Source organism: Gorilla gorilla, chromosome 11 (genome assembly GCF_029281585.2).
Source record: "Gorilla gorilla gorilla isolate KB3781 chromosome 11, NHGRI_mGorGor1-v2.1_pri, whole genome shotgun sequence".
NCBI lineage: Eukaryota > Metazoa > Chordata > Mammalia > Primates > Hominidae > Gorilla > Gorilla gorilla.
The window spans coordinates 111,328,656-111,351,862 of NC_073235.2; the positions used below are offsets into that span (position 1 = coordinate 111,328,656).

The following is a 23,207-nucleotide window of genomic DNA, read 5'->3' on the forward strand; positions in this document are numbered from 1 at the left end:
GACAGAGTCACAGTCTTTGCATACCAATTTTTTTTTGTATGCACAAATATATATTTCTATGACGGGCCTTATAAAATATTAATAGCATACATCTCTTGGTTTTGTGACCATAAGATTTTTATGTTTTTATGCATTTAAAAGTTGTTTGAATATTTTGCAATGAATGCATGTTACTATTGTAATAAAAAATAAAAGGTAAGAAAAAGCTCTCCAATCCTGACCTCTCATCTGGCCTTCAGTTCTGTATTTTCATTAGACTATCCACCAGGCTTATAGGAATTCATAAATATGTCTGTACTTTCAAACTGGCTCCCTTTCCCACCTATTCCATTAAGCCTCCTTTCATCTTTAATTTATTTGTGCTATTGCATTAGGTCCTGGGCTCAGTGCTGTGGCCAATCTGTAAATTTTTTTTTTTAAAGTAAGTATATAAGTAAACATTTATTCAGAAAGAGAAAAGGAATCATAATACCACAAGCATCACAAAATCTAAAAAACTCTTTATAAATTAAATGCATAACACACTGCTATACTACTTTCTTTTTTAAAATTTTATTATTATTATACTTTAAGTTTTAGGGTACATGTGCACAACGTGCAGGTTTGTTACATATGTATACATGTGCCATGTTGGTGTGCTGCACCCATTAACTCGTCATTTAGCATTAGGTATATCTCCTAATGCTATCTCTCCCCCTTCCCCCCACCCCACAACAGTCCCCGAAGTGTGATGTTCCCCTTTCTGTGTCCATGTGTTCTCATTGTTCAATTCCCACCTATGAGTGAGAACATGAGGTGTTTGGTTTTTTGTCCTTGCGATAGTTTGCTGAGAATGATGGTTTCCAGTTTCATCCATGTCCCTACAAAGGACATGAACTCATCATTTTTTATGGCTGCATAGTATTCCATGGTGTGTATGTGCCACATTTTCTTAATCCAGTCTATCATTGTTGGACATTTGGGTTGGTTCCAAGTCTTTGCTATTGTGAATAGTGCCACAATAAACATACATGTGCATGTGTCTTTATAGCAGCATGATTTATAATCCTTTGGGTATATACCCAGTAATGGGATTGCTGGGTCAAATGGTATTTCTAGTTCTAGATCCCTGAGGAATCGCCACACTGACTTCCACAATTATTTTCCTTCTTTTTATATGTGTTTCCATAATAAGAGAAGCATTATGACATTTACAAAAAAACAGTTTGAGACTTGAAGCAAAAAAAGACTTTGAAGCACCAAGTTGGATAACATATGTAAAGTGTCTTTCGACTATACATAGCTATAAAGTTACTTCTCAATATCTGCGAGTGATTGGTTCCAGGAACCCTGTGGATACCAATATCCATGGATGCAACAGTCTCTCATGTAAAATGATGTATTTGCATATAACATACACATCCTCCCATATACTTTAAATCATCTCTAGATTACTTATAATACCTGATACAATGTGGATGCTATGTAAATAATTGTTATACTGTATTTTTAATTTTGTAATTTTTATTTTTGTATTTTTATTTTTTAAAATATTTTTGATCCATAGTTAGTTGAATCCACAGATGCCAAAACCAGAAATGTGGAACCTGCGGATACAAAGGGCCTACTACATTCGTTTTTAAGAGCTTTGAAGCTCTTCAAAAGCTGTGCATAAAGTATTTAATTTTGGGAAATGTGCCCCAAAATAGCTTGAAGAAAGGTGTTCATAACAGTATAGTAATAATAAAACACATCTGCGCCATGGTAGGCAGCCACAGTGATCCCACCTCCTGGTATTCAGCCTCTGCCTGGGTGATCCTCTGCCAGTGAGTGTGGGCTGGACCTGGGGACTCACTTCTGGCAAACAGACTATGGCAAAAGTGATAGGATATCACTTCTCTCATTACATCACCAAAAACCCTGTGGCTTTCCTCTTCCTTTGCTTCTCTCTTTCTCTCCAAACCTTTTGCTCTGGAGAAAGCAGCTGCCATGTTTTGAGCTTGCAATCAGACCGTCCTCAGACTGGAGACTGCAGCATCCGCCAACAGCTTCTTCACAGCCCAAACCACGTCAAGATTCAAAATCCACAGGAACTGTGAAATGATATGTGTTTGTTGTTTTAAGCCACTAAATTTCAGTTGGTTTGTTACACAGCAAGAAATAGCAACTATAACCCCTAAAAAAACTACCCCTTAACCATAATACAGAAAGTATATATGAATTTTTTACTTATATGATGGAACTGAACAAGTTAATTATTCAATATTTTCAAATTGTATATCATATTTGTTATAAAAATTTGTGATGATATAGTCTACATGTTTATCATTTTATGGACTGTATGGTAATATCATCATAATAACACATAGTAGTTTCCATAATGAGTAAGAGCTCATTCTCTGAGACTAGACTAGGTCTAAGTCAAACCCCAGTGACCTTAGGCAAATTGCTTAACTTCTCTGTAAAACTGAGAGAATAATAATGTTTACTTCACAATTTTTTTTTACAAGGATCAGTTCAAACAAGGAAAGTGGAATAGAGCCTAGCATACCATAAAACTTCAACAAATGTTAACTTTCAAAAATAATCTATTTTTCACCATTCTTCCATTGTGGGATGTTTTAGTGGGATCTGATTTCTGCTACCTTCTAGCCTATGCCACTAATAATAGCTGCATACTTGCCTCTGGATATCCTGCTGTTAGGTTTTGTCAGCCTATTTCTTTGAAACAAAGCCTCTATGTCTGACACTTCCTTGAATGACTGCACTACAGAAAGAATGGAAGAACTCTAGAGAGATCCGACTTCAAATTCAATTTTCCACCCTTGAGCCCTTGGTCAAGTCACTTTCCTTTACAGTGTCTAAGTTTTCTAGACTATAAAATACAACTAACAGTAACTATCTTTTAAGGTTGTTGAAAGTATTAGAGGTAATATATATTAAAATAATGTAAGTTAAATCTCTGGCATATGGTAGGTACTCAATAAATAAAAACTATTACTGCAAAATGTGGCTAAGCCCTTTGGATACTGCATCTTTTTCTCTATATTAGGCTCCTTCCCACTGCCTTCAGCTAGGCTTGCCTTTTTCTCCATGCGGTATTCTTCAAAAGAAGTAGCAAAAGGGATTTATTTATTTAAAGATAGTTAATTACCCTCTCAAGTGACTTTAGCAGGCCAGATGGTTTTCATTTTAAAAATAATCACTCTTCAGAGGAAGGGAAGAATACAATTTGTAAAGTCTGTTTTATGGTTCATAACAAGGTATGCCTTGCTTCATCTGTGCATGTTTTTGAAAATACTTGAGTCTCTAGCGACACAGATTCTGATTCAGCAGGTCTAAGATGACATTTGTGTTTTAAAAACTGTCTAAAGCAAGATACTCAAAGTAAACAAAGTTTTCAGAGCTCCTACAAGAAGGCTTTTCTAATCTGAATGAGAGGGACAAAACTGCTGTGTCTGAAATCTTTTTGGCAATGGCTGCTTTTATAAGAATAATTCTCTTCTCAGAGTAAGTTTGAACATGCATCACTAAAACATCATGACATGTATAGCTTTCTAAAACAAAATAATTCTAAAATTTTATTAACAAATATTCAAGGGAGCACTATAGCCTTTAATATTAAACATACTACTTAAAGCGAACCATAAACACTGATTATGAAGAAGTCTGATAGTTTTTGTTTAAATTGTTTTGGAAAGCAACATTTTACTTTAGTGGAGATCAGTGATTCTCAAACTTGAGGGAACTTCAGAACTTCTTTGAGGGCTTACTAAAACACAGATGGCCTGAACTCACCCTCCAAGTGTCTGATTTGGGAGGTCTGGGGATGGGACCAATGAATTTGCACTTCTGAAAAATTCCCAGGTGATGCTGATGCTGATGGTCTGTGGACCACACTTTGAGAACCACTGCCACAGACAAAACCTGATAATAGTTTCCTCTTGGAGGATGATGATGAAAGTCTGTATCACCTGTCAGGAAGACATCAAGAGAGGCCTACTGACTTCAGAAAAGAAGTCTCTTTTTTGCTCATCTGTATTTTGTGACATGTTCAGTATTGCCTTCCTGGAGAAAGAACTAAGACAAATGAAGAACAAAGTCTTTTTCTAAAACAAAAAAATCTAAAAAGATAGATAAAACCCCCCAATAACACATGTTTTTGTGCCTTTTCTAGCAGCTTTTATTACGCAGTACAGATAACTAATAGACTCAACCATTTTCCAAATTTTATTGGTTTCCTTCTATGCTGTTGAACACATGAGGCTCCATCGCATGTCTCTCTGCTGTGTTGGGCTTGTGGTTTCTAAGAGTTCAGAATCCTCTTTGATGCTGCTTCCTGAAGAGCGTAGCTGTTGTCTTGCATGTCTGTAAGGTAGCCCAAAGAAACAGACATGGACCTCAGCATCCAAATGCTGAGGGGCTTTTCTGTTGTCAAACCTTATTACCCCAGACTCTCTCCTTGACCATGTGAAGTCTGCTGAAAGATAGTCATCTTTTTTTTTTCTCCTTTAACTTTCATTTAAGGTTCAGGAGTACATGTGCTGCTTTATTATGTAGGTAAACTTATGTCATGGAGGTTTGGTGTACAGATTATTTTGTCCCCCAGGTACTAAGCATAGTACCCGATAGGTACTTTTTCAGATCCTCTCCCTCCTCTCACCCTCCTATAGGCCCCACTGTCTGTTGTTCCTCTTTATGTGTCCATGTGTTCTCATCATTTAGCTCCCACTTACAAGTAAGAACATGCGATATTGGTTTTTTTGTTCCTGTGTTAGTTTGCTTAGGATAATGGCCTCCAGCTCTGACCATGTTGCCGCAAAGGACATGATATCATTCTGTTTTATGACCACAAAGTATTTCATGGTGTATAGGCACCACATTTTCTTTATCAGTCTACAGTTGATGGGCATTTAGGTTGATCCCATGACTTTGCTACTGGGAATGGTGCTGCAATGAACATACACGTACATGTGTCTTTATAGCAGAATGACTTATATTCCTTTGTGTATATACTCAATAAGGGGATTGCTGGGTCAAATGGTAATTCTGTTTTTATTATTTTAGGATTTGTCACACTGCTTTCTGCAATGGCTGAATTAATTTACACTCCCACAAGCAGTATATAAGCATTCCCCACAACCTCACCAGCATCTGTTATTTTTTTGACTTTTTATTAATAGTCATTCTAATTGGTGTGAGGTGGTATCTCATTGTGGTTTTGATTTGCATTTCTCTAATGATTAGTAATGTTGAGTATTTTGTTCATACGCTGGTTGGCTGAGTGTATGTCTTCTTTTGAAAAGTGTCTGTTCATGTCCTTTGCCCATTTTTTAATGGGGTTGTTTGTTCTTTGCTTGTTAATTTCTTTAAGTTCATTATAGATTCTGGATAGTAGACCTTTATCAGATGCATATTTTGCAAAAATTTTCTCCCATTCTTTAGGTTTCTGTTTATTCTATTGATAGTTTTTGTTTCTTTTTGCTGTGCAGAAGCTCTTTAATTTAATTAGATCCCATTTGTCAATTTTTGCTTTTATTTTAATTGCTTTTTGTGTCTTCCTCATGAAATCTTTGCCCATTCTTATGTCCAGAATGATATTTCTTAGGTTGTCTTCCAAGGTTTTTATAATTTTAGGATTTCCATTTAAGTCTAGAATCCATCTGGAGTTGATTTTTATATGGTGTAAGGAAGGGGTCCAGTTTCAATCTTCTGCATAAAGTTAGCTAGTTATTCCAGTAACATTTATTGAATAGGGGGTTGTATTGGTCAGGGTTCTCTAGACAGATAGAACTAATAGGATAGATGTATATATGAAGGGGATTTTATTAGGAAAATTGACTCACATGATCACAAGGTGAAGTCCCATAATAGGCCATCTATAAGCTGAGGATCCAGGAAGCCAGTCCTAGTCCCAAAACCTCAAAAGTAGGGAAGCCGATAGTGCAGGCTTCAGTCTGTGGCCAAAACCTAAGAGCCCCTGGCAAATCTCTGGTGTAAGTCCAAGAGTCCAAAAGCTGAAGGACTTGGAGTCTGGTGTTCGAGGGCAAGAAGCATCCAGGATGGGAGAAAGCTGGAAGCCAGAAGAATTAGCCAGTCTAGTCTCCATGTTCTTCTGCTCGCTTTTATTCTAGCTGTGCTGGTGGCTGATTAGACTGTGCCCACCCAGATTGAGGGTGGGTCTGCCTTTCCCAGTCCACTGACTCAAATGTTAATCTCCTTTGGCAACACCCTCACAGACACACCCAGGAACAATATTTGGCATCCTTCAATCCAATCAAGTTGACACTTAATATTAACCATCACAGGAGTCCTTTCCCTATTGCTTGTTTTTGTCAGTTTTGTTGATGATCAGATGGTTGTAGTTATGCACCATTATCTCTGGGCTCTCTATTCTGCTCCATTGGTCTATGTGTCTGCTTTTGTACCAGTACGATGCTGTTTTGGTTACTGTAGCCGTATAGTATAGTTTGAAGTCAGGTAACATGATGCCTCCAGCTTTGTTCTTTTTGCTTAGGATTGACTTGGCTATTCAGGCTCTTTTTTGGTTTCCTATGAATTAAAAAAATCTTTTTCTAGTTCTGTGAATGATGTCATTGGAATAGTTGTATTTTAATCTAGTTAGCAAATTAGCTCATAGAGTGAGTGTTTACTACGAATAAGCAACAATATTTGTTATGGGTTAAATTATATCCTTTGCAAACATATTGAAGTCCTAACCTCTGGTACCTGTGACTGTGACCTCATTTAGAAATAGAGTCTTGCAGATAATCAAGTTAGGATGAGTTCACTGGGGTGGATGCTAATCCAATATGACTGATGTCCTTATAAAAAAAGAAATTTGGACACAGACATAGACAATTACATAAGGAGAACCTCATGTAGAGATAAAGGCAGAAATCGGGGTGATCCATCCACAAACCAAAGAATGCCAAAGATTACCAGGAAACCACCAGAAGCTAGGAGAGAGACACGGGGAAGATTCTTTCATCACTTTCAGAAGGAGCTAACCCTGCAGACACACTGATGTTGGACTTCTAGCCTACAGAATGTGGGACAATGAATTTTTGTTGTTTAAGATGGGACAATGAATTTTTGTTGTTTAAGATACCCAGTTTATGGCAGCCCCTAAGAGACGAATACATGTATTATTGTAACCCATGGTATTGTTATATTTTCACTTTATTAAAATTTTCTCCCTGTGGTTAGTTTTATTTGTCCCTGTGACAGTTTTATTAACTGTTAGGGAGAACAGAAGGTATTTCAATAAATAGCTGTTAATGTGATTTGCTCTCCACTTTGAGTGGAGGGGAAAATATTCCAAGTAGATTTTTATTTCTGCACTTGTTTTTCTTTTATATGCATTTGCAGTCTTGGATAACACTACTTACACATGCTTTTTCCTAAGATGAAACCCACTTGTCAACATATTTAGGCAGATCCAAACTTTACAGATCTCTCTTCTCAGGTGAAGAGGCAATTTCTTTTTTTGAGTCAGGCTGACATCTGATTTATTTTTCAAATGGGGAGTCAATTGTTCCAAACCACTGAAAGGTTAATTTGTATTTTCTCACTAGAGGCAGTTTTTAAAGGAAACAAATTTTATCTTCAATAGGTTAATTCAGAAAAGAAATAAAGTTTATTATTATTATTTTTTTTTGACGGAGTCTCGCTCTGTCCCCAGGCTAGAGTGCAGTGGTGGGATCTCGGCTCACTGCAAACTCTGCCTCCCCGGTTCACACCATTCTCCTGCCTCAGCATCCCAAGTAGCTGTGACTACAGGCGCCCACCACTATGCCCGGCTAATTTTGTTGTTTGTTTTTTGTATTTTTAGTAGAGACGGGGTTTCACCATGTTAGCCAGGATGGTCTTGATCTCCTGACCTTGTGATCTGCCCGTCTCAGCTTCCCAAAGTGCTGGGATTACAGATATGAGCCACCACACCTGGCCAAGATTTTTAAAAATGTCACTTTTCAAAATGAGAAGAAATGCAGAATAAGGAAAAACAGGAAGACTTCCATCATGTGAAAATGTAGGACAACTCTTCTATGCTTTACCCACCAAAATTTGTCCCTCTCTCCCTCATTTATCTCATTTTCCCTTACCCTCTCATACTCTAATAGCACTACGGTCTAAAGATCGGAATACAAACAAACTTATAAAGAGCAGTATCTTACTTTTCTTTAATAAAGACCCAAATGATGGAAAACAAAGTTCACAAACTGTTTTGAAGTTCTGAAGCCTTCCAAAATTATTGTATGAATACTGCTCTGTGAGAGCAATATCCAGAAGCCCTGGGCTCTGAGACAAACTAAATATATTTACCAGGACCACATTTTCTGTGCAGTAAGTACCAAAAAACTCTCACCAAACTTGACAATTCCTTCAGAACATTTTAAGACCCACTGGTATAATAATAGCATTCTCCAAAGAGTAATCTTGCTGTGTTCCTTATTAATTCTCACCTCAGGTGAAGATGACACATTTTCGGAACTATAGATGAGGTAAAAGGCATATGGTGATTTGTTGCCTCAAACACTGGATTGTGGGATGAGATTTGGCTTCTGGTTTTCTGAGATCTACACATCCTTTTGGCTCTGAGGTTCTGATCTATCTGCCATGTCTAAAATGTACTCCAACAATCAGGCTGGCATGTGACAACTTTTCTCAAGGTCATGTCTTGCCTAAAAAAAAATCACTTTATTGATTCCTCTTTGCTTACACTTCTATGTGCAAGCAGAAAATAAAATGATGCAGAGAGAAAAACATTTGTCACTTTTGATTTTGAATTGTATGAAATGCCTTGGAACTTTCTGCCATAGATAAATCCATAAATTGGGTTTAAAAAATCCTGACTTGGAACATTTTGCTTCCAGATCTTTCTCTCATTTGTCTGTACAGTCCTCCTTTTCTCTAACCCACTAACCTTATAGACCAATGTCAGCTGCCCTGGCCTCCAGTTCTGTAATGTTCAGATCAAGATTTCTAGATTTCCTCTAGTTTCCTGGTCATTCTTCATCAATATCTATAGCATAGCTTTAGGAATCTGTTTAAGTAATTTTTCATCCTGACTCACACAAAGTATTGTCCCTTTTCCTGATCACTGCAGTGATGTGTTTTCTTGAATTTCAGAGGAGCTGGATATTGTAGGTGTCCTGGAAGATCATCAGTCCTTTCAAAAGGATAGCAGAATAAAATCAAGTAAAATCACCTGGGTTACTATCATCCCCCACCCTGTCTGCAACAATAATTGTTAAATCTTCTTGAGCGACAATGGCAATTGCATATGATTACACTTAATTGGAACTCCCGGCCATGAAGATCATACATTATCTTCAAATTTGTACCATCTTATTGTTTTCATGCAGAGAATATACTAGGGAATATTTATTGAAATTAATTATCTGTTTTCTACTCTGTTCATCATGACATAAAAAATGACATGATTTTACTTTCTAAAAGAAAGATCATAATTATAAGTAAATTTCAAAGAAAATCGAATAAGACCACAAACTCCCATAGAACAGTTGCTCTGTACTATTTTGTTTTGTGCATTTGATATGCTGTTTTGAGAAATCTCCTGAGAGCCTTCCTGGTATATTGCCTTGCCTCTCACAAATAAAGCTTTGTTTGTTTGTTTTCACTGAAAGGTAGGCACAAGGGCAAAAATTTAATTTAAAATGACATTGCCTGATATGTATTGAAAAATTATTCATTTTTCATCTTCCAGTTTTGAAAAAACTTATCCTAAGAAACTTGCCTATTATATATTCTTACTTTTTCAGTTTTAGAGAGCAAACTACCTCTGTTATCACAATAAGATAAATGTGTACAGGTACCCTGGGATAAATCACTATTTGATTTGTTAAATTGACAGTACTTTGAACCTGCAGGACAGAAGGGTCTTGCTTAGCTATTCAGTAGAAAAGGGTCTTACTTTTCTACTCCCTGAGAGGTAGAAAAACAGTAATCACTGCTTTCAAGGCAGCTGGAAGTGAGAAGTTGAGTCAAATGAGTAATAACAAAGCCTTCAGGAATAAAACGATTATTATTATTATTTTTAATGATAGTGGGACTGTTTTATGCCCCCCTCCCCCACAAGCTTTATCGGGTATAACTCACATATAGTTAAATTTGCCAACCATAAGGGCACAGTTTCATAATTCCATGCAGAATTAGTTTGCTAGGGTTGCCATAACAAATTACCATAGGCTAGGAAGCTTAAACAACAGAAATCTATTGTCTTAGAGTTCTGGAGGTTAGAAGTTTAAGATCAAGGATAAGCAGGTTGGTTTTCTGAAGGTTGTGGGGGAAGGATCTCTTCTTCTCTTCTTGGTTTTTTAGATGACTTTTTTCTCCTTGTGTCTTCACACTGTCTTCCCTCTGTCTATGTCTATGTCCAAATTTCCTCTTCTTATAAGAACACTAATCATTTTGGATTAAAGTCCACCCTAATGAAATAATTTTAACTTAATTACCTTAGTTCCTCCTAATAACCTTAGTTACCACTTTCAAGACCGTTTCTCTAAATATGGTCACATTTTAAGGTACTGGGGGTTAGAACTTCAACATATAAATTTTAATGGGGACTGATATGGTTTGGCTCCATGTCCTCACCCAAATCTCATGTTAAATTGTAATCCTGAATGTTGGAGGAGGGGCCTGATAGGAAGTGATTGGATGATGGCGGTCGACTTCCCCCTTGCCGTTCTCATGATAGTGAGTGAGTTCTCACGAGATCTGGTTGTTTAAATGTGTGTAGCACTTCATTGTTCGCTCTCTGTCTCTTGCTCTGCCATGTAAAGATGTGCTTGCTTCCCCTTCACTTTTCACCATGATTGTAAGTTTTCTGAGGCCATCCCAGCCATGATTCCTATACAGCCTGTGAAACTTTGAGTGAATTAAAACTTTTTCTTCATAAATTACCCAGTCTCAGGTAGTTCCTTATAGCAATATGAGAACATACTAATACAGGGACACAATTCAGCCTATAACATATGCAATCATGTAAAAACTACTACCACAAACATATAGAGCAGTTCTATCACCCTAGCAAGTTTTCTCTGCCCTTCTGCAATGAATCTCCTCTCATGATTCCCAACCCAGGCAACCACCAATCTGCTTTCTGTCACTATAGTTTTGCCTTTATAGATGTTCTATATATATTAAATTAAATATTATGTAGTCCTTTGTGTTTTATTTTTTCACTTTTATGTTTTTGAGACTCACTTATGTTGTTATATGCATTAATATTTTATTCCTTTTTATTGCTAAGTAGTATTCTATATCATAATTATACCATAATTTGTTTATGCATTCATGATTGATCAGTATTTGAGTTGCTTCAAGATTTTGGCTTTTGTAAATAAGGCTACTATGAACCCTTACATAGGAATCTTCGTATGGACTATGTTTTTATTTCTGAATGAACCATATAGCAGTGGGATTGCTAGGTCATATTGTAAGTCTATTTAACTTTATAAGATACTAACATACTACTTTTAAGTTTTTCAAAAGTTTCAAAAAATATGCCATTTTACATTCCTACTAGCAGTGTATGAGAGATTCAGTTTCTCTGCATCCTGTCCAGCATTTGGTGTTATTAGCATTCAGCCATTCTAGGTGTGTAGTAATAGCTCCTTGTGATTTTAATTTGCATTTTTCTAATGGCTAACAATAAAATTCTTTCCTGTGCTTTTTTGCCATCTGCATATTCTCTTTGGTGAAATGTCTCTTCATGTCTTTGCCTTTTACTAATTAGATTTTTTTTCCCGTTGAATTCCGAGAGTTCTTTTTGTGTTCTAAATATCAGTCCTTTGTCAGATACGTGGTTTTCAAATATTTTTTCTGAGTCTGCCTTGTCTTTTCATTCTTTTCACTGAGGTTTTCTCAGAGCAAAAGCTTTTAATTTTGATGAGGTCCAATTTATCAATTTTTTTCTTTTGAGATTCACAATTTTGGTTTCAAGTCTAAGGACTGATTGCCTAGCATTAGATCTAAAAGATCTCTATAATTTTTTTCTAACAGTTTTATAATTTTATATTTTACATCAAAGTTTATGATCCATTTGAGTTAGTATTTGTAAAAGATTTGGTATGTAGGTGGGAGTTAATTTTTTGTCTGTAGATGGCCAATCCCACACTGTCATAATTACTGTTATTTTAATAATAATATGTCTTGACAGCAGGTAGAGTTGTTTCTCGCATTTTATTCTTCTTTTTCAAAACTATTTTAGCTGTTGTAGGTTCTGTGCCTTTCCATATAGATTTTAGAATATGCAACTTTCTTTTAAAAATATTTTATCATGACATATGTCAAGCATACAGTAGTATAGATAATGCATAAATGTAAGAGTTAAAGAATGATGAAAAAACTCAAATCACCTGTTTAAGAAATGGTATATTATAAGTACTCTTCAAGTTGTATGCCCTCCTCAATTATACTTCTCCTCCAATACTTTTAAATGTAGTTGAAATGTTCTTTTGCTTTTCCTTGTATCTTTACTATTTAACAGCACAACAAAATTATGCATATTTTAATTTTGTCTGGTTTGATCTACATGTAAATTATATCATCCTACACATATTTTTCTAAGTTCCTTTGTTTATTCTACATTTTGGTTTAGAGATCCATTACTATTAATACATACAGCTTTTGCTTATTGATTCTTTAAGTATCATAGAACCTCACCATGTGAATATCACACAATTTGTTGATCTAATCATTTGATGGTGATCATTTGAATTATTTCTTAATTTTTTCCTTTACAAAAATGAGGCTATTGATATTTTATACATAGTGTTCATATGCAAGAAAAATCTCTAAAGCCTATATCTGAGTGAACTAACTGTGTCATAAGATAGGCACTTCTTCAATTTTACTACATATTGATCTAATTTATATTCCAAAGTATAGAGGAGTTCCTATTGCATGTAACCTGCTTTTTTTTCTTAAAATATATCATATAGGTCTTTTGATTCCTTCTAAAGGCTATAAAACATTCCATTAAGTGAAGATACCATATATGGGAATAAACAAAGACCACTCATATTAGAATAAACAGACACTATTTATTCAGAGCTTGCTATAGCAACGGAGTCAGCCACTATCTCGCATCTGGCAATAACTCAAGGGCAAGCAGGGAAGTGAGAAAACTTTATAGTGAACAAAAGGGAAGAAATCGTGTATGCTCTGATTGGAAATTGTAGGCATGGAGAAACTGGAAACAGTTAACTGGAAGTGTGATATGGCTGGTTTGGGGAGCATATTTTACTTTCCCTCTTTCGTACTGAGTTGAAAGAAGAAACAAAACATAGGGAAGGTGGCAACCATTTACCAAGTTCTGACCATTCTCAGTTGATTTTTGGAGAGGTTGGCATTTGTCTTCCTGAATGGTTGCTGCAGATGTTGTAGCTCAGAGTTCTATTGTCATGTATGGTCTGGAAATTGTCTGTTCGTATATTCAGCATCTCATACAACATATTAAACCATTTTCCTTTTCAAGGACATTTAAGTATTTTTTCACGTTTTTGCTATTAAAAGCAATGCAAGTATTTCAACTTGATAAAATAAATATCTAAATCAACAGATCCGCAGTTTTTGGTTTCACCAGATTTTTGTTGTTTTTCTGTTTGTTTGTTTGTGTGCTTTTTACCTCAGGCATGAAATGTTGCATTCAGTTGTTTGTATCACATGTACACTAGGCTAAGAGGGGACCCAAAACCCTATAACGAACAGTTAAATAGATGAAGTTATTTAGATAAGAGCAAAGAAGGATCGTTGGAGAAGCCATGCTCGTCTCTAAATGCACATTTTTTTTAAAAAAGCCTTTTCTGCCTACAAAAAAGAGAAAAGAGAAATTTTATCTATATTCCCATCACCTAAAGACAAGCATGGTTAACATAACTTTTAAAGAATAGTCCTTTCAGAATTGCTGTTCACACATCTTTTAAAATATTCTTGCATTTTATTAATCTTTCTAATTTTCATTATGTGTTTGTCATTTATAAAACATAAGCACTTATGTTTTAAAAAATTCTCTATAACACCATTTCTTTGCAACATATACTGTTTCACTGTGAAGATATGTCATAACTAATCACTTACTACTGAGCATTTAGACTGCTCCCAAATTTCACCATTATAAATATCACTGAAATGCATATTTATATGCATAAAGAAGTCTTTCTCAGTTCATTTAATCAAAGCACTGTCTACAGGCATAAAGACTCCTCGTACACATTGCCAAAGTACTTTTCAGTATTATTCTCCCACTGGTAAATGGATAAGATGTATATTTCACCAAACCCTCTTTGGCATTTATTGTCACTTTAAAAATGTTTTCTGATAGAAAGGGAGAGGAAATTAATATGTTTTGTTTAATATCCATTTCTTTGACAATTAACGAGGTTGAACCAACAGATATTTTTAATGTGCCCTCAAAACTGTCATTCTACTTACCTAATTGTGCAATTGTGCAACTTCATTTTAGATAGGTGTTTGAGATTGTTCTTTTCTTCTAAAATAGCAATTGATGAAGACAAAGCTCAACTTATTCTAATGATTTATTAATATCTAGTGGGACAATTTATAATTGAAGAAGAAAGTTGAGGGCACACAGAGCAGCCATAAAGCTGATGAAAAGATTATATCAGTTAGGTTGTATTTCATGGGCCGTCTCTTCTGTCTTATCTCACTATGGAAGAGCTTTGGTAGTTAAGAAGGCTTCATAATCCAGTTAGAAACAATATAAATATTTTTTGCTAATAGTACAAAATGAAATACCTGAAGTAAGAGGTAGAGGAATAAACAGATACTTTAGTCACAATTAAGGGAATAAGTATTGGAGGAAATGAGAAACAAGATAGAAGCCAGAGATAAAGGGGCTTTAAAAAAAGTAAAAATAAATAAACTGGAATGGAATGGAGTGTAAAAATTGGGAAGAGTGAAAGTTTTTTTTTAAAGTGTGATACAATTTAAAAACATCTTTGAGTGTGTACTTTTTGCTCCGGGAGGTATTAAGAAAATAGCGTGTTAGAGGTTCGAATCTCAGAAAACCTACAATATGTATCATACAGGAAATATTTTGATGCAAGTAAATGAAAACCGACTCAAACTGGATTAAAAAATAAGAAAATTTGTTCTCTCATGTGATTGCAAAGCCTATAGGACATGTATGCTTCAGGGTGGTTTGACACAGTGGTTCAGCAAAGCCAACAATCTGTGAACTGTTTTTGGTTTTGTTTTTTGTTTTCTCTTCACTTCACCATTTGTCGTGTCAGATTAATCATAAGGTTGCCTTCTTTCCAGGATCAGCTTCTGTTTCTGCCAATAGCTCCCAGAACTGCTTGAATAGAGACTTGAGTTTCACCTTTATGGAGGAACTTTGGTTCATGTGTCCATCTGTAAACCAATGGCTCTGGCAAAGGTGATGGGAATGTATTACTTGTCTAGACCAATTAGGGCTCACATCTGAAGTTCTTGAGTAAGAACAATCCCAGCTAGATATCATGGTTATTCCACAATGAGGGAGGATGTGCTTTTAAAGAAAAATCTGGATGCTATCAAAAAAGAGGAAGGGAGGATTAACTCAGGCTGGGTTAGCAACTAAGAAATGTCCACTATACAAATCTGGTTGAGAGCAGTAGTCAAGTATGCACAAAACTCCAACATAAGGGAGAATGTAGTAAATGCTATCAAATAAAAAATATGTATAGAAGGGGTGCACATTTAAATGAGGCTGTTTGGGCTTGAATTTCTTTCTTTATATAGAATTCTAGTCCAAAATGCCATTGCTTGAATTTCATCAAAGAAAGCTCCTATGCCCTTTGTGTGATTTACTTAGTGTTTCACCATTGTTAAAAGACAATTTTCAAAAGAGAGTAAAATCATGACTCTTTACAGATATAAAAACAAACACAAGTTAAAGATTGTATTTAACTTATTAATGAGGAAACCACTGAGGTGTTACAATCAGTTCAAAGAAAAAATCCAAAGAGCAGAAACTTACTATTTAGAGTAAAGGAATGTTGACATGAATGTGCAAAGGCAGGCAAAACTAGATTAGGAAGTCAGTTGAACCTCTACCTGAAGGTGAAATTTGCATGTCTATAGACAATAATTATTTTCTATTGCTATCAGTTATTGACAGCTTACAAGAGTTGCAAAATAGCACCCATAGACTCACAGCCAGATAAAAGAGAAAGGTGAGCTATAGACAATGCATAGTTTTCTGCTGAAACATACAGTTTCCTTACACTATATTATGACTAACTACATCTCACATATCCAAGTTAAACAAACAAAAATATCTATCACCTTCTTGAAAGGATGGGGAGTACACTCAATAGGTCTTTTCCCCCCCATTACGGATGAAAATTCTAATGTAAATATTATAGCATGAGGTTTTTAATTTTTTTCAACAGAAGACACATTCCTTTATTTTCATGACATAATAATAAATGATACTATTTTGATTTCATTTTAAATGTCAATTTTCTATCCTTTTGCTGATTCCTTTTACTCCAGAACTTGCAGCAAATAGTTTAGCATTAGTTCTTCTGTGCATCTTATTAGTTTATTAGTTATATGTCCAAGTGAAGGGCAGAGTGGTATACCACTTAAAAGGCATTTGGAAAAGAATTTAAAAGGCAACAAGACAACACAGGGGCCAGAATTAATGAGAACAATAATTACTAGCACAATTACCAGAGTATTTTTTTGAAAACTAAATACAAAAAAATGGAAAGTAACAAACATATTTATAATAAAAGTTTAAAGAAATCCCCACAAGCTTAGCGCTAAATCAATGGAATGTAACGAATAAATCACTTCTGTATAGAGGTCATTAGGTTTGTCTGTAGCTTTGAAATAAAAGTGTTGAATTGAAGCAAAAGAAATAGAGTCCAGAGTTAGAAATGTTAGCTAACAGTACTGCAGAAAGATGGTTATTAGAGACCTTAAGGAAGTTCTGTCTCTAGAGGAGCCCTGTGGTTGAAATTCCATTCCACCCACTCCATCCTTCTTCATACTTGTCTGCAAAGAAGTTCCCGGATTATTTGCTACTACCAGAGAGAGACTCAACCAAAGTAGGTGTCGTTTTCTATGCTCCCATCTCCATGACGTATGGAGAAGAAAAAGAACAGAAATGTGTTGTATTTCTCAAGAATGGGGGAAAAAACAGAGCTCTTTAATTGAACAAATAAAATTGAACAAATAAAATTTAATTGAACAAATAAAATTCATTGAACAAATAAAATAATTCTCTTCCAAAAAGAACGCTGCTCTTTAAAATCTGCCTTTGCTGAAGAAATAAGTGTAAATACTTCTATTCCATTTTTCAAGGCATAAAACATACCCCAAAGAATTCAAATTTAAAGGGAAATGTCAGAAAGGGCCTGAATGCCTGTTTGAACCTAGACCCAGTAACTTAGGCAACCCAAACACAGCTCACAGCTAAAGAGGATTCTGAACAGACACTCTAATTACAGTATTTTATCTTTTTCCAGACATAGATATTTTTTCTTGTGAATGTTAATACTTCCTTCTAAATTAAGCTTTTGTGTCCTCCCAACTACAATTTCAGTTCAAGTGGAATCCCTGGTGTACTTTGTTCCTAACTAATACCAAGAAAGTCTGGGGAAATGGGAAGAGGACCAGCCCTCAGTTCCCTCTGTGAGCCACTATCACAGAAATTTCCCTAAAGTGCCAGTTGACGCTGTGGGAAAGCAGAAGTAAGCTTATGTCTACAATTATGTGAGCTTCCCCCAACCCCCATTTGTTTCTGTAAAAATTTCAAACTGATTGGAAAGCCACCACAAAATATACTTTTACATTGATACAGTTGATGTTCCAAACTTCTTTCTTGTGGCAAATATGTTGCAGATGCTTCTGTGCCAAACTCAATTCAATTATTCTGCAGGGCGCCAAAGACTAAAGAGTGGATGAGCCCACAAGGTCTTTGTTGTTCATTTGCCTCCTGAATTGGAAACAGCTGCTACCTTGACTTAAGCACAAAATAAATCAACGTATATTACCTAGAGTTGCTCTTTACATTTTAACAGAGACAAGTACTTTTGCACCTGTAATTCCTTTCAGCTCACATTTTTAAAGTACATTATCACTAAAGTAGTAAAATAAGTAAAAGAGAAGGATGATTAAGTATGTTATATATTTTTTCAATACAAAAATTTATTTTATTTTTTGACTTGCTTGAATAAATGTTTTAGTGATATTCTTTGTTTTTATAAACATTTTCATGTTTGATGGTGAGCCTAAAAAGGAGATATAATTTTTCCAAAACAAAGAATGAACATCAACAAGCGTTAGTTATTTCAAAAATTATAAATGTTGTGCCTTAATTAGATAAAATTTTTCTCAGTTAGTTTATGATTATAACATTTGGCTTTGCCAGAAGGGAGAATAAATTAATTATGTTAGGCCAATATACTCAAAAAGTTTCCACAAAAGTCAAGCTAAACAAATGTTTTTATTTATTTTCAATATAATTAAGAGAAATCCTTATGTTTCACTTTTGGCAGATTATCATTGGATCAAGAAGCAAGTGAATAATTAATTTGAATTATTCTTTCTATTTATTTAATAAAGTAAGTAAGGTTTACTTATCTAATCACTATTAGGAATGAAGCCCAATCTTCTGTCCTAAAATCTATATTCTTCCATGGGAAGTCTTCTCTGAAATAAAAGTATTTCTTCTAACCAATACTATTGCAAGATTAACTAATTTTATTTCTATTTTTCTTCTTTCTTCCTCTCTCTCTCTCTCTCCATCTCTCATATACACAGGCACATACACATACACACACACACACACACACACACCCCTCAATTATATATTTAAATTTTTACAAAGTTGAAATAATTTCTTATTTTAGAGCACTATATGTAGCTTATAAGAAACCTGGTAGCCTCTAGGATTTATCTCTGATAACAGTGTTATATTTGTTTTGGTATTTAGTGTAGTTGGGGAATGAGATATTTGATTAATCAAATATTCTTGTTTGTAGAAAGTGAACACAGACTATATAGAAAATGAAGCCTGTCAACACCAAAGTTTGTCTTCTCAAATTGTCTCTCTTCTCCAAAATTGCTTTTCCAGGGCCCTAGACTCAGGAACTTGCATTTAACTTTGATTTTTCTTTTACTTTTGCTTCCAGTCTGTCACTATGTCATGACTCTTTATCTGTAATATCTCTTGGATTAAACTTTCTTCCTTATCTCACTACAATAATCCCTTCACACCTGAAATAATTTATCTATAAAATTATAGTAAAAGTAGCTTCCCTTCTTGTTCTTCTCCGGTATTCTGTTGCAATCTCCTTCTCCCTGTCAAATAAAATACAATTCTTGGCACTGCTTTGAGGATTGTACACTTATCTGGCCTTATTGTTCTTATGTGGGTTTGTGACTGAGATACCCTTCTGACATCTCAGGGTCTTATGCTAGGGTGATTATGATTCCAGGTGCATGGATGTAGCAATGAGAATAACTTTATGCAAAGAGGCTTTTTATTTTAACAGAAATAGAATCAATAACATGTGACCTGTGTGGACAAAAGGATAGATGCAGACATGATGCTGCCCAGAGGAGGTAGCAGTGAGAGATGATGCTGTGATCTTAGGGAAGTTACTAAACCCTCCTGGGTTGCTGGAGAATTAGATGGAATAATGCAGTAAAACACTGAGAACCATGCCTGTTGCATAGGATGCACTAGTAGTGGTTATTTAACATTTGTATCCACTTTTACTGATGAAAGAAATGAAGCACAGAGATATGTACATTTGGATTGTCTTAATTTCTCTTTCCCACAACATTAGAGACCCCCTGACATTTAAGTTCCCTTTTTGGCTGATTTTTATATAAAATACAGTGTCTATACCTCTCATAATGCTGTTGGCAGAGTTTGCTTCTTGAAATCATGCTCGAGTTGATGCAGAACAAAGCTGTATGCATGTATGTAAAATCTGGTCAACTCCTCTGTATTTTGGGAGATATGAATATAAGCTCTAAATATAGGATGATTATACAAAAGCAAGTTGTTTATTTGGCCAAAGTAACCAGTATCCATGTTAACAGTGGAAGAACATAATTTATATTCATAAAACATCCTTTAAGCTGCTAAAATATTTCATTTGTGGATAATATTATTTAGTGTTAAGTTTGAGCAAGAGGTGAAAGTATATTCAATCTCATATATAAAGTATTCTGTTGTTACTTCAAGGCTTTGTTTTGTAATACTAACAACTGAAATTTGTTTGTAATGTTAACAATTTGAAATTAAGTGCACGAAAAGGAGACACTGTTCTCTATACCAAATGGTATAGAAAATAATACAAATGTGCTGTCAATATTGGAAGTGAGGAGGCAGATGCTAAGTAACAAGTTATTGAACATACTTTCCCTGAAGAAGAATAATTCATCTATGCAGAAAACGACCTCGGAAAGCAGTTTTAAACAGAATGAGAACCACAACTTCATTTGCTAAAAATAACACATGAATCTTTCTTCAAATATTTTCTTTCTATTATGAAGGCTACATCTTGAAGTAATGTAAAATAAAATAAAGCTTTTCATGTGTGTTGCTTTGATGTCATAAAGCTTTGTACATCTATATACTAATTGCAGATTGGGAAACTAAACCTCTGAGAAAATGTCTCAATGGAGACCTTGGGAAAGATTTCATAACTTACTCAAGGTAGAGCAAGGATAAAACACCCAACTTTTACTCTGGTGCATTTTCTAATACTTTGAACTGCATTTATGTATGTATGTACAGGCATACCTTGGAGATATTGCAGGTTTTGTTCTAGACCACTGCAATAAAGCAAATACCACAATCAAGTGAGTCACATAAAAGTTTTGGTTTTCCAGTGCATGTAACTATACCAAACTTTACACCATACTAAAGCCTATTATGTGTGTAAAGGTATTATATCTAAAAATAATGTATATACTTTATTTTAATGCTAATAATCCTCTGAGCCCTCAGCAAGTCCTGATCTTTTTGCTGGTGGAGAGTCTTGCCTTGATGTTGATGGCTGCTGACTAATCCGGGTGGTGGTTGCTGAAGCTTAGGGCGGCAGTTTTTAAAAAGAAGACAACGATGAAGTTTGCCACATTGACAGACTCTTCCTTTTATGAAAGATTTCTCTGTAACATGCAATGCTGTTTTATATAATTTTATCCTCAGCAGAATTTCTTTCAAAATTGGAGTCAATCCTTTCAAACTCTGCTGCTGCCTTATCAACCAAACTTAAGTAATATTCTAAATCCTTTGTTGTCATTTCAGCAATGTTCAAAGCATTTTCACAAGGAGTAGGTTCCATCTCAAGAAACCACTTTCTTTGCTCATTCATAAGAAGTAACTCCTCATCCATTCAAGTTCAATCATGAGGTCGCAGCAATTCAGTCATCTTTAGGCTCTGCTTTTAATTCTAGTTCTTTTGCTATTTCCACCACATCTGCAGTTACTTCCTCCACTGACATCATGAACCCCTCAAAGTCATCTATGAGAGATGGAATAAACTTCTTCCAAATTCCTGTTAATATTGCTATTTTGACCTCCTCCCATGAACTACAGTTGTTAATAATATTTAGAATAGTGAATTCTTTCTAAAAGATCTTAAATTTACTATGCCCAGATCCATCATAAGAATCACTGTCTACGGCAACTATAGCTTTACAAAATGTATTTCTTAAGTAACAAGACTTGAAAGTTGAAATTACTCCTTGATCCATAGGCTGCAGAATCACTGTTGTATTAGCAGGCATGAAAACAGCATTCATCTTCCTGTGCATCTCTATCAGAACTCTTGGGTGGCCAGGTGCATTGTCAATGAGCAGCAGCATTTTGTAAGAAATCTTTTCTTTTTCTTTTTCTTCTTTTTTTTTTTTTCCTGAGGAGTAGATCTCAATAATGGGCTTAAATCATTCACTAAACCATGATGTAAACAGATGTGCTGTCATCCAGGCTTTGTTGTCTCATTTATAAAGCACAGGCAGAATAGAGTTAGCATCATTCTTAATGGCCCTACCATTTTCTTTTTTCTTTTTGAGATGGAATCTTGCTCTGTTGCCCAGGCTGGAGTGCAGTGGCGTGATCTTGGCTCACTGCAGCCTCTGCCTCCCAGGTTCAAGCAATTGTCCTTCCTCGCCTCCCAAGTAGCTGGGACTACAGGCGCACACCACCATGCCCAGCTAATTTTTTTTTGTATTTTTAGTAGAGATGGGATTTCACTATGTTGTCCAGGCTGGTCTCTAACTCCTTACCTCTAGTGATCCACCCACCTCAGCCTCCCAAAATGCTGGGATTACAGGCATGAGACCATGCCTGGCTGGCCCTACCATTTTTGTAATGGTAAACGTGCATTGACTTGAACTTCAAGTCAGCTACTGCATTAGTCCCTAACAAGAGAGTAAGCCTGTTGTTTGAAGCATTGACGCTAGGCATTGATTTCTTCTCCCTAGCTATGAAAGTCCTAGATTGCATCTTCTTCCAACATCAGACTGTTTTATCTTCATTGAAAATCTGTTGTTTATGTAGCCACCTTCATCCATTATCTTAGATCTTCTGGATAACTTGCAGTTTCTCCGTCAGCACTTGCTGCTTCACCTTGCACTTTATGCTTTGGAGACAGCTTCTTTCCTTAAACCTCATGAACCAGCTTCTGCTAGCTTCAGACTTACCTTCTGCAGCTTCCTTACCTCTCAAAGCTTTCGTAGAATTGAAGAGAGTTAGGGGTTTGCTCTGCATTAGGCTTTGGCTTAAGGGAATGTTGTGGCTGGTTTGATCTCCTATCCAGACCACTAAAACTTTCTCCATATCAGCAATAAGGCTGTTTCACTAGTGAAAAAAAAAAAGTTTTTACTTTGCGTTCATGACTTAGATAACTGTTTGGTGAAAGAGGCCTAGCTTTCAGCCTATTTTGGCTTTTGACATGCCTTTCTCATTAAGTTTAATAATTTTTAGCTCCTGACTTAAACCGAGAGATGTGGGATTCTTACTTTCACTCGAACACTTAGAGGCCATTGTAGGGTTATTAATTAGCCTGATTTCAATATTGTTTTTCTCAGGGAACAGAGAGGCCTAAAGAGAGACAGAGCAATGGGGAATGGCTAGTTGGTACAATAGTCTGACCAAACACAACACTTAACTAGGTTTGCAATCTTATGTGGGCACAGTTCATGGCACCCTCAAAACAATTACAATA

At 35.5% G+C, this 23,207-nt stretch overlaps 1 long non-coding RNA gene across 3 annotated transcripts in view; it reads left to right on the plus strand.

The window, feature by feature from the left end:
- Positions 1-23,207, plus strand: part of LOC109025813 (uncharacterized) — a 192,877-nt gene that overhangs the window by 39,321 nt on the left and 130,349 nt on the right. The window lies entirely within an intron of this gene.